We start from the raw sequence: 10,799 nt of genomic DNA, 5'->3' as shown, positions 1-10,799 counted from the left end.
CGACATGCATATCAGAGATTTCATCGAGATCTGCGACACTTTCAAGTTCTATGGAGTTTCTAAAGATGCCATTAAGTTGAGGCTTTTCCCATTCTCTCTTCAGGATAAAGCTAAGTGCTGGTTACATTCTCTACCACCAGGGTCTATCATCAAATGAGAGAATCTTGCTTAAAAGTTCCTAACTAAATTCATATCTATAGTGAAGACTGCTGCAATCAGAATCGCACTTACTCAATGTGCTCAGCAATCTGGAGAATCTTTGTGTAAGGCTTGGGATCGTTATAAGGAGATGCTTAGAAAGTGTCCTCACCATGGGATGCCTTACTGGATGATCATTAGCTGTTTCTATAATGGATTGAGTGCAACTTCTAGACCCATGCTTGATGCAGCATCAGGAGGAGCCTTGTGGGCTAAAAGTTATGATGAAGCTTATGAACTGATTGAACTGATGGCTGCTAATGAATACTAGAATCCTACTCAGAGACTATCTCAGGGCAAGGTAACAGGAATTCTAGAGTTAGATGCAGCTACTGCTATAGCTGCTCAGCTTAAGGCTTTGACGATGAAGGTGGATTCTTTGGCTTATTATGGAGTTAATCAGATCACTAGTATCTGTGAGCTTTATGCTGGTGACCATGAGATGGAGCAGTGTGCTACTTCTAGTGAATCGGCTTAGTTCATGAGCAACTTTCAGAGGTCGCAGCAACCTGTGCCAGCCACCTATCACCCTAACAATCACAATCATCATAACTTTGGCTGGAGCAATACTCAGAATACAGTTAAGAAGCCTTATCAGCAATATCCAGTGAAGTCGTACAACCCCCCTGGTTTTCAGCAACCGTAATATGCACCAAGACAACAACTCCAGCTGCAACAGTCTAATGAAAAATCTGAATTGGAGGAGTTGAGGCTCATGTACAAGAGCCAAGCGGTTTCTATCAAGACCTTGGAAAATGAAATTGGGCAAATTGCCAATACTTTGCTAAATCGTCAACCTGGTACACTCCCTAGTGACACTGAAGTACTAGGAAAGAGGGAAGCTAAGGAGCAGGTAAAGGCAATTACATTAAGGTCTGGGAAGGTTGTGAATCCCGAACACCCTCAAGTTTTGAATGAAGAAGCTATAGCTGAAGAAGAAGTACAGAAGGAAGCAGAAGGGGAACCAAGGAAGACTACTGTTGAACACACTCCTCTTGAGGGTAATACAGAGGAGAAACAGATCTATCCTCCACCTTCCTTTCCCAAGAGGCTGCAAAAGAAAAAGTTGAATAAGCAGTTTGAGAAGTTTCTAGAGGTGTTCAAGAAACTTCACATCAACATACCTTTCGCTGAAGCTCTTGAACAGATGGCTAGTTATGTGAATTTTATGAAAGGTATACTTTCTCAGAAGGTGAAGCTTGATAACTTAGTGACAGTTGCTCTCACGGAAGAATACAGTGTTGTGATGTAACAGAAGTTGCCTCTGAAGCTTAAAAATCCCGGTAGCTTCACTATTCCTTGCACCATTGGAAAAGTGTCTTTTGACAAATGCTTATGTGACTTGGGAGCTAGCATCAATCTGATGCCTTTGTCAATCTTCAAGAAGTTGGACCTACCTGATCCAAAGCCTACTTATATGACCTTGCAGTTGGCCGATCGGTCGATTACATATCCACGAGGCATTGTGGAGGATGTTTTGGTCAAGGTGGATAAACTCATCTTTCTTGTTGATTTTATAATTCTTGATTTCGAGGAGGATAAGAAGGTTCCCATAATTTTGGGAAGACCTTTCCTGGCTACTAGCCGGACTTTGATAGATGTGCAGAAGGGTGAGCTCACCATGCGAGTGCTGGATCAGAATGTAACTTTTAATGTGTTCAATGCCATGAAATTCTCTACGGAAAATGAGGAGTGCTTAAAGGTAAAATTGGTTAATTCTGTGGTTACTTCAGAACTTGATCAATTGCTAAGGTCTGATGCCTTAGAAAAGGCCTTTTTGGGAAATTCAGATAGTGAAGATGATGAAGGTGATGAAGGTGATGAGCAGTTGCAATATCTGAATACTTCTCCCTGGAAGAGGAAGATGGATATGGCATTTGAATCTCTTGGAATTGAGGAGCTGAACAAATCTCCAAAGCGCCTCAAGCTATCTATTGAGGAAGCTCCTACACTTGAGCTTAAACCATTGCCTGGACACTTAAGGTATGCTTTTTTAGGTGATGCATCTACTTTGCATGTGATTATTGTATCTGACCTTTCAGGTAGTGATGAGGAAAAACTCTTAAGAATTCTGAGAGAGTTCAAATCGGTAATTGGATGGACGATAGCAGATATCAAGCGAATCAGCCATTCTTATTGCATGCATAAAATTCTTCTAGGGGAAGGTGTCAAGCCTACTGTTGAGCAACAGAGAAGGCTCAGAGGAAGCCATTCTTATTGAAAGAAGTTGTGAAGAAGGAAATTCTCAAATGGCTGGATGCAGGGATCATCTATCCCATTTCTGACAGTTCTTGGGTGAGTCCAATTCAGTGTATACCAAAGAAAGGAAGTATCATTATTGTTGCTAATAAGAAGAATGAGCTCATTCCTACTCGAACAGTCACGGGGTGGAGAGTTTGCATGGATTACAGGAATTTGAACAAGGCCACGAGAAAGGATCACTTCCCTCTGCCTTTTATTGATCAGATGCTTGACAAGTTGGTTGGGCATGAGTACTACTATCTTCTGGATGGCTATTCGAGCTATAATCAGATTTTTATCGCTGCAGAAGATCAGGAAAAAACTACTTTCACTTGTTTGTTTGGTACTTTCGCCTTCAAAAGAGTTTCTTTTGGGTTATGTGGAGCGCCTGCCATATTTCAGAGATGCATGATGGCTATTTTCTCTGACATGATCGGTCAGAATATGGAGGTGTTCATGGACGACTTCTCTGTGTTTGGCGATTCATTTGATGAGTGCTTGCATAATCTTGGCGATGTTCTCAAAAGGTGTGTTGAGACCAATCTGGTTCTCAACTGGGAGAAATGTCACTTTATGGTGCGACAGGGCATTATTCTTGGTCACAATGTCTCTAGTAAAGGTCTTGAGGTGGATAAAGCCAAGGTGGGGGTCATTGAAAATCTTTCTTCACCAATTTCTGTTAAGGGAGTTCGCAGCTTTCTTGGTCATGCGGGTTTCTATAGGCGGTTCATCAAGGACTTCACAAAAATATCTAAACCTTTGTGTAATCTTCTGGAGAAAGATGTCCTATTCAAGTTTGATGACGAGTGCCTAGCTGCTTTTGAGTTCTTGAAGAAGAGTTTGATCACTGCACCAGATTAGAATGAACCTTTTGAGATAATGTGCGATGCAAGTGACTATGCAGTTGGAGCAATTCTTGGGCAGAGAAAGAACAACATATTTCATGTGGTCTACTATGCTAGTAAGACTCTGAATGGTGCTCAACTGAATTATACTACTACTGAGAAAGAACTTTTAGCCATTGTCTACGGCTTTGAGAAGTTTCGATCTTATTTTCTTGGGACAAAGGTGACCGTTTTCACGTATCACGCTGCAATTCATTATCTCGTCTCGAAGAAGGACTCGAAGCTTAGATTGATTAGATGGGTTCTTTTACTTCAGGAGTTTGAATTAGAGATCAAGGACAGAAAGGGTACTGAGAATCAAGTCACTGATCATCTCTCTCGTTTGGAAGATCCAAGTGCAACTTCACAGGATAAGACATTAATAAATGAGTCTTTTTCCGATAAGCAGGTATTTAGAGTGCAAGAGGAAGAACCGTGGTTTGCAGACATTGTGAACTACCTTGTGAGTAATATCATGCCTCCATACTTATCGTACGCTCAAAGGAAGAAGTTTCTTCATGAGATGAAGTGGTACATGTAGGATGAGCCATATTTATTTAGGCAAGGAGCTGACCAAATCCTCAGGAGATGTATTCCGTACAATGAAACATGGGGGATCTTACGAGACTGTCATTGACTGTTTATGGAGGCCACTATGGTGGAGAAAAGACAGCAGCTCGTGTCCTTCAAGCGGGATTCTTCTGGCCTACATTGTTTAAGGATGCGCATCACTTTATTTTGAAGTGTGATCGATGCCAGCGTGTGGGTAATATGTCCAAGAGGGATGAGATCCCACTTAATGTGCTTCTCGAGGTTGAAGTCTTCGATGTTTGGGGAATCGACTTCATGGGGCTGTTTATCTCATCCTGCAATAATCAATATATCTTGCTGGCGGTCGATTATGTGTCGAAATGGGTTGAAGTCGAGGCTTTGCCGACAAATGATGTGAAGGTAGTGCTTAATTTTCCTCATAAGCAGATATTCACATGATTTGGGACTCCAAGAGTCATTATCAGTGATGAGGGATCGTATTTTTGTAATCGCAAGTTCACTGCCATGATGCAAAGGTATAATCTGAATCATCGCATTGCTATAGCCTACCATTTTCAAATTATTGGGCAAGCTGAGGTGTCTAATAGAGAGATCAAGCGTATTCTAGACAAAGTTGTGTGTCCATCAAGGAAGGATTGGTATTTGAAGCTTGATGAAGTTGTTTGGGCATATTGAACAGCATACAAGACTCCGGTGGGAATGTCTCCATTTCATTTGGTTTATGGTAAGAGGTGTCATTTACCTGTGGAGCTTGAGCATAAAGCGTATTGGGCTTTGAAGAAGTTGAACCTTGATTTGAATGCAGCTGGTAAGAAAAGAATGCTTCAATTGAATGAACTCGACGAATTTCGGCTTCAAGCGTATGAAAACAACAAAATATACAAGGAGAAAGTCAAGAGGTGGCACAATAGGGGTCTAGTGCTCAAGTCATTTATGTCGGGATAATAAATTCTGTTATATAATTCTCGTCTCCGTCTTTTTCCTGGAAAAATGAAGTTGACATGGTCCGGGACGTTCATAATCAAAACTCTGTTTCCGCATGGAGCCGTGGAGATTTTTGAGAATGATCCTGGCCAAGCATTCAAAGTAAATGGGTAGAGGTTGAAGCACTACTATGGGGATATGGAAAACCGTGAGGTGGTTAGTGTCATTTTATTATCTTATTGATCTCGAGATTCTATGTCAAGCTAACGACATAAACTAAGCGCTTCTTCGGAGGCAACCCAAGTTTGTTGTACATTAGTAGGTAGAGGAAGTAGAAAGAAAAGAGAAAAATACAAAAAAATAAAAAAATAGAAAATTTCAGGGCCAACTACAGTAGCACAGCGCGCCCGCGCTGTAGAGCGGGGTGGCCGCGCTGTAGAGCGGGGCGGCCGCGCTGAAATTCCAGAAACTGTGCGCGCCCGAGCTCCCTGGCGGGGCGGCCGCGCTGAAATGTCAGAAGCACGGCGCGCCTGCACCAAGGTAGCACACGGCCGTGCTTGGTCCTTCTGTTCGAAAAAAAATAACATAAAAGAAGAGAAAATCGGGGACTTTAATACAAAATCAATTCCCACACGAATTTTACTCTTCCACATCCAGAATTCACTCTCCAAATCAAACCCATTATTCCTAAAATCATTTCCCATTCCTTTTCCATAAATAATTCTCTCCCAATATCCTATATATACATACACTTATACACAAACTTCTCCATCACTTCTCAAAACTCTCAAACACACAAATCTCTCTTACAAACTTCTATTCTCTCAAACTTATTCAATCTCAATGGCACCAAAAAGACAGCGAACTCAAGTAAGCAGCAGCACCACCGATTTTTCGAGTGCGAGTGGTGTGAGGCCTAGGTTTTCATCTCCTGAGGATGAGGCGGAGTATGCAAGGTTACTTTCGAAGCCTATAGCTAAGGAGCGTGGTTTTCTGCCATCAGGGAAAGATGGTAAGTTGTTGGAGATGATCTTGGAGATGGGCTGGGTTGCTTTTTGTGAGACACCCGTTGTTGTGTCCATGAGTATGGTACGTGAGTTTTATGCTAATGCTAAGGCGGAGAAGAACGGTTTTATTGTGGTTAGGGGGATGACTGTGGACTATAGTGTTGAGGCTATTCGTAGGGTGATTGAGCAGCCCGTGAAGAGAGAGGAGCAGGAGAACTGGAATGAGAAGACTCCGGAGGGGTTTGATTTGGATTTGATTGTTGCTACCCTGTGTGTGCCAGAGACTCATTGGAAGTTCAAGAAGGGCACGAACGAGTATGCCACGTTCCCTGATTCGTGCATGAACAGGTGTGCACATGCATGTAATTCTTTTATGTTTGCTAACATCATGTCATCTTCTCACGTGCATGAGATTACTGTGGAGTGTGCGCGTTTGTTGTGGGGTATTCTGCAGGGAGACTGTGTGGATCTTGGGATGGTTATGTATCAGGGTATGTTGAGGTTTTTGCGAGGGAGTACTACAGGTTCGATACCCTATGCGTCTATTGTGATGAAGTTGTGTGTGGCGGTTGGCGTTCGTTGGCCCGCACATAAGCAGCTGCAACTCCCTAGTGCTCCGATTGATAGTTTGACGCTGTTGAATATGACTGAGTGGTATGGAGGGAAGCCCGATCCTAAGGGGCTTGGATATTCTTATGACCATCTGTCAGGTGGAAGGCCAGCGGATCAGATTTATGCTGGTGGGACGTCACAAGCTCGTCAAGCAGCGTGGAGAGCTCAGTTGGGAGAGGAGGCTGGTCCTTCGAGATCGCAGCAACAGCAGGAGGAAGCACAGGGCAGTGCTGGTTTCAGTATGACGCAATATAGGTGTTTAGCTAGGAGGATGGATACGATGCATGACATCCATAGAAGGTTTGTACATGACCTCACCCAGGCATTGGGGACTGCATTCAGAGCCACAGGAGTTCACATCCCGTGGCCAATATTCAGTGAAGATTCTGTGTATCCACCTCCAGACATTCCTGACACTCCATCCCTTGAGGGTGATGATCCTGGTTCTGATTAGGTATGCCTGATTCCTTGTTATTACCTTCACTGAGGACATTGAATACTTTAATTTTGGGGGTAGTAGTTAAGGATTATGTGTTGTGTGTGAGTCGCATATAGTTTGCATGTTCATGATAGTTTAGTTCATATAGTCATGTTCATGATAGTTTAGTTCATATAGTTGCATATTTGCCATGTAGTAGTTTTTTTGTAGTTTTTATGATAGTTTGTTGTATATAGTTTCATGCATTTGCATAATAACATGATCCATTAGATGATTTTACTGATTGATTTGTGATATTGATGCTAGTGTAGTGATGTCGTGCTTAGTGATGTTAAGTCTTATTGAGTTAATTTGCATGTTAGAGAAAATTGTATTTCACTAAGTCTTATAGGTTGCTTGAGGGCTAGATCATGGTCATGGTGTATTTGTTTGTCGAAGTTTAATCGCTTTTTTATATTTGGAATTTAGGATATTCTCTTAATGATAAAAATTACATGGATATTTTAAAAATTGGAGAAATTGGATTTTATTGCTAGTTGTTGTGGCTAGGTGTCAAATGGATAGTAGCCGGCTCATTTTCTATGAGTAGTCTAGGGTTGAACGAAATGGAGCGAAACGCATTTGTTCCGAAATTTGGAAAAAAAAGAAGAAGAAAAAAGAAAGGAAAAAAAAGAAAAAAATATGTGTTTATGCATAATTGATCACGAGTGGGCTCTTTAATACTCGAGTTATTAAGTTCTTAGGGGACTTTGTGCCTAGTGACCTAAGGCTTTTTATAGTCTGGGATCCACTAACCTAATACTCGCTACATGGGTATTATTGTATAAGTCTTTTGTGGACCTCACTCATTACACGGTCAAATAAGCATATTTGTGTTGTTTATGTGTTAGAAATAAAAGCATGAATTCATGAAAAACTCCGATACAAGAATTGATGTGTTATAAGTTATTTTGAGTTTAGCTTTTATTCTATTTATAACCTTATGATTGCTTTGATGAGTAGTGCGTCATGACTATTGATCTAGTTGCGATAGTAAATCTGTAAGCATTTGCACACACGCACGTGTCTGGCTTGTAAGTTGATTTCTGGGGCTTGATTGATCTTTGTGCGAGTAACTGCATTTACTGAGATGTTGCTTGTTGATTGGTTTAGTTATTCTATGGGGATCATTGCATTCATATAGTTGCATTCATGCATTTTTATTTCATATTCTTTGAGTCTGTTTATACTTGAGGACAAGCATCGGTTCAAGTTTGGGGGTAAGTGGCATTTATGACACTTATAACGCTCCGTAAAGCTTTGAATTGGTGTTTTGCACTCAAGTTGTTAGAGTTTTAGCGTATTTTTGTAGTGTTTTTGCATTTCAGGCATTTATCATGAATACATGTAAATTAGCATTATTTTGATGCTACTTTGGTGTTAGGATGATGTCCAAAATAAAAGCTCGTGAGAAGAACAACTCAAATCAGCAAGAAAAGAAGAAGACAGAAAATTCTACAGAGAGTCAGCGCGCCCGCGCTTTAGAAGCACACGCCCGCACTTTAGAAGTGCGCGCCCGCGCCCAAGAGCAGAAACTCAGTGCGCCCGCGCTGGTCAAGCGTGCGGCCGCGCTAGGTTGAGATAAAAGAATTATGTTTCTATTCTAATTTTAATCCAGAAGACTTCTACTTTGCATGGGCTGCTATATATTCATAACTTAAGGTCATTTTTCATAAGAAGACGTACCAGAACTTAAGGAAAAGGCGTAAGAAGACCGTAGAGCACAATTCAACCAAGGCGAAGAGGATCTAGTTTATACTTGTGATTCTTTATTTTAAGTTGTAACTTTGGATGCTAGTTTTTTTATTCATGAACCTATACTCTTATTTCATACTTGGTTTATTATTTATTCAGTATAAAGACTATGTTTATTATACCATGCTTTCATCGGAACCCACGTTGATGATGAGTCCGATTATGGGCTAATCATTATCGTGGGGTTCTAACGGATTTATTTATGGATTTCTTTAGTTAATTTGTTTCGATGCCTTAGTGTGTGGTGATTGTATGATAACCTAGTATTGGTTGTGCTTATTCATCTTATGAGCATCGCGAACTTATAAGATAGTGTGTTAATCTTTAATGAAGCGAAAGTGAATTTAAGGGTTTAGAACTTATCATGATGGCATAGGTTCATGTATTTGATATGCATGATTCGTAGGTAATTTTAACCATCTTACTTGCCCTATATAATCACAATAGATGACTTGTGCGTTAAACCATTATGTTGTCAAATTCTATAGACATATAGGGTCTCAATATAATTGGTGTCTATTCAGCTTCTATCTCTTTTATGGATGTCTGGTAGTATGGTATTCGTACAACAAAAGTTGGCATTTATCAGTTTCGTGTTATCTGATTAGTGTCATCATCATTACCTGCTAAGGTTAAGAATGAAAAAGGCTATTGAATGAAGTATTTAATGAAGTTAGAATCCCATGTTGGTGTCATATAGTACTTAACTCTCTTTACTCTCGTAGTTAATGTTCTTTAGTATAATCTCTTAGTTAATCTTAGTTATAATCAACCTTAATTTGTTATTCGTCTTAGCATTGGATAACCATACCGGTGTTGCATAAATACATTGATTGAAATTAACCTAAACCAGTCTCTGTGGGAACGAACTAGAATTTATTCTATATTACTTGCTATCGCGTATACTTGTGTGAATACTAGCGCGTGTTTCAGCCCTAACAATAACATCCTCAACTATTCAAAGACTAAGAAAGTCTGTGTAGATCGCCCAAGGATTTCCCTACAAAGATTAGAAGGGAAGCAACTATATGTAAAGTTTACAAGTATGAATTTTGGCTGAGATTAACAAAAGATTCCAATTATTCCATTAACAACCACCTAAGTGAAGCAGATGTAGCAACAGATGACTTGTGCAGAAAGAAGGTATTGAATGTAATTTAGATCACTAAGGAGTTAATAAAAGAATTGGAAAGAGCGAAAGTTGAAGTTTGAATACCTGAAGGTGATAAGAAGCATATATATGAAATTACTTTGCAGCCTTAACTAATGGAAAGGAGTAAAGAGGTGTCCCAATATTTGGAAACTAAGTTGAAAATGAGTACCGCCTATCATCCTTAGACGAAGGGTCAAGGTAGAAGGACAATTTAAATGATAGCAGTTATGTTGAGAGTATGTGCTTTGGATTTTAAGGGAAACTGGGATGATCATTTGTCGTTAATAGAGTTCTTCAATAATATTAATTAATATGTTTACATTAGAATGCCACCTTATAAAGCCTTATATGGATGCAAGTGTAGGTCCCCACTTTATTGAGATAAAGTGGGAGAAAAGAAGTTGTCAAGTCCTAAGTTAATTCAGCACACCAAGGATGTAGTGATGTTGGTTTGGAAAAGGGTTAAAGGAGCCCATAATAGGCAGAGAAAGAATGAGGACTTGTATCAAAAGGATTGATTAGGGTTAAACAAAGGGACAGCTGGATCCTAGATATATTGGACCGTTTAAGATACTAAGAAAAGCGGGTAAAGTCACCTATGAGTTAGCGTTGTTGCCATAGTTGTAGCATACTCATAGTATATTTTATGTCTTTATGCCACATCCTTGATTTGAATGAAGACAAGGTGTACGAACCAATATAGAACCTAGATTGTAAAGCGGGGCCTCAAGAATGAGTTTATATCTATAGTGGGTATGCTTTGAATGAATCCTCGAGTAGAAGAGTCTACTTGGGAGTTAGAATCAGATATGCTTGACAAATATCCTCATTAATTTAATTAGTTCAGATTCTGAGGACAGGATCTTTTCAAGGGGGAAGGATATAACGACTGGTATATTTTTGCATTATTTAAATGTATAATTATTGAATAATTGAGTAAATAAAAATGTTTTACTGTTGTCAGCTATGTGTTGTAGTCATTATGGATTGTATGT

General features: G+C 40.0%; 1 non-coding gene across 1 annotated transcript; it reads right to left on the bottom strand.

Moving 5' to 3' along the window:
- Positions 1-211: 211 nt before the first annotated feature.
- On the bottom strand, positions 212-318 carry LOC141681319 (small nucleolar RNA R71). The gene has a single exon (XR_012558759.1). It is a non-coding gene; the product is annotated as a small nucleolar RNA R71 (small nucleolar RNA).
- Between the last annotated feature and the right edge of the window lie 10,481 nt (positions 319-10,799).

The sequence above is a fragment of the Apium graveolens genome, chromosome 8, assembly GCF_009905375.1.
Source record: "Apium graveolens cultivar Ventura chromosome 8, ASM990537v1, whole genome shotgun sequence".
Classification (NCBI taxonomy): Eukaryota; Viridiplantae; Streptophyta; class Magnoliopsida; order Apiales; family Apiaceae; genus Apium; species Apium graveolens.
The sequence above is the reverse complement of the archived record's forward strand: the minus strand, read 5'-3'. Positions and strand labels throughout refer to the sequence as shown.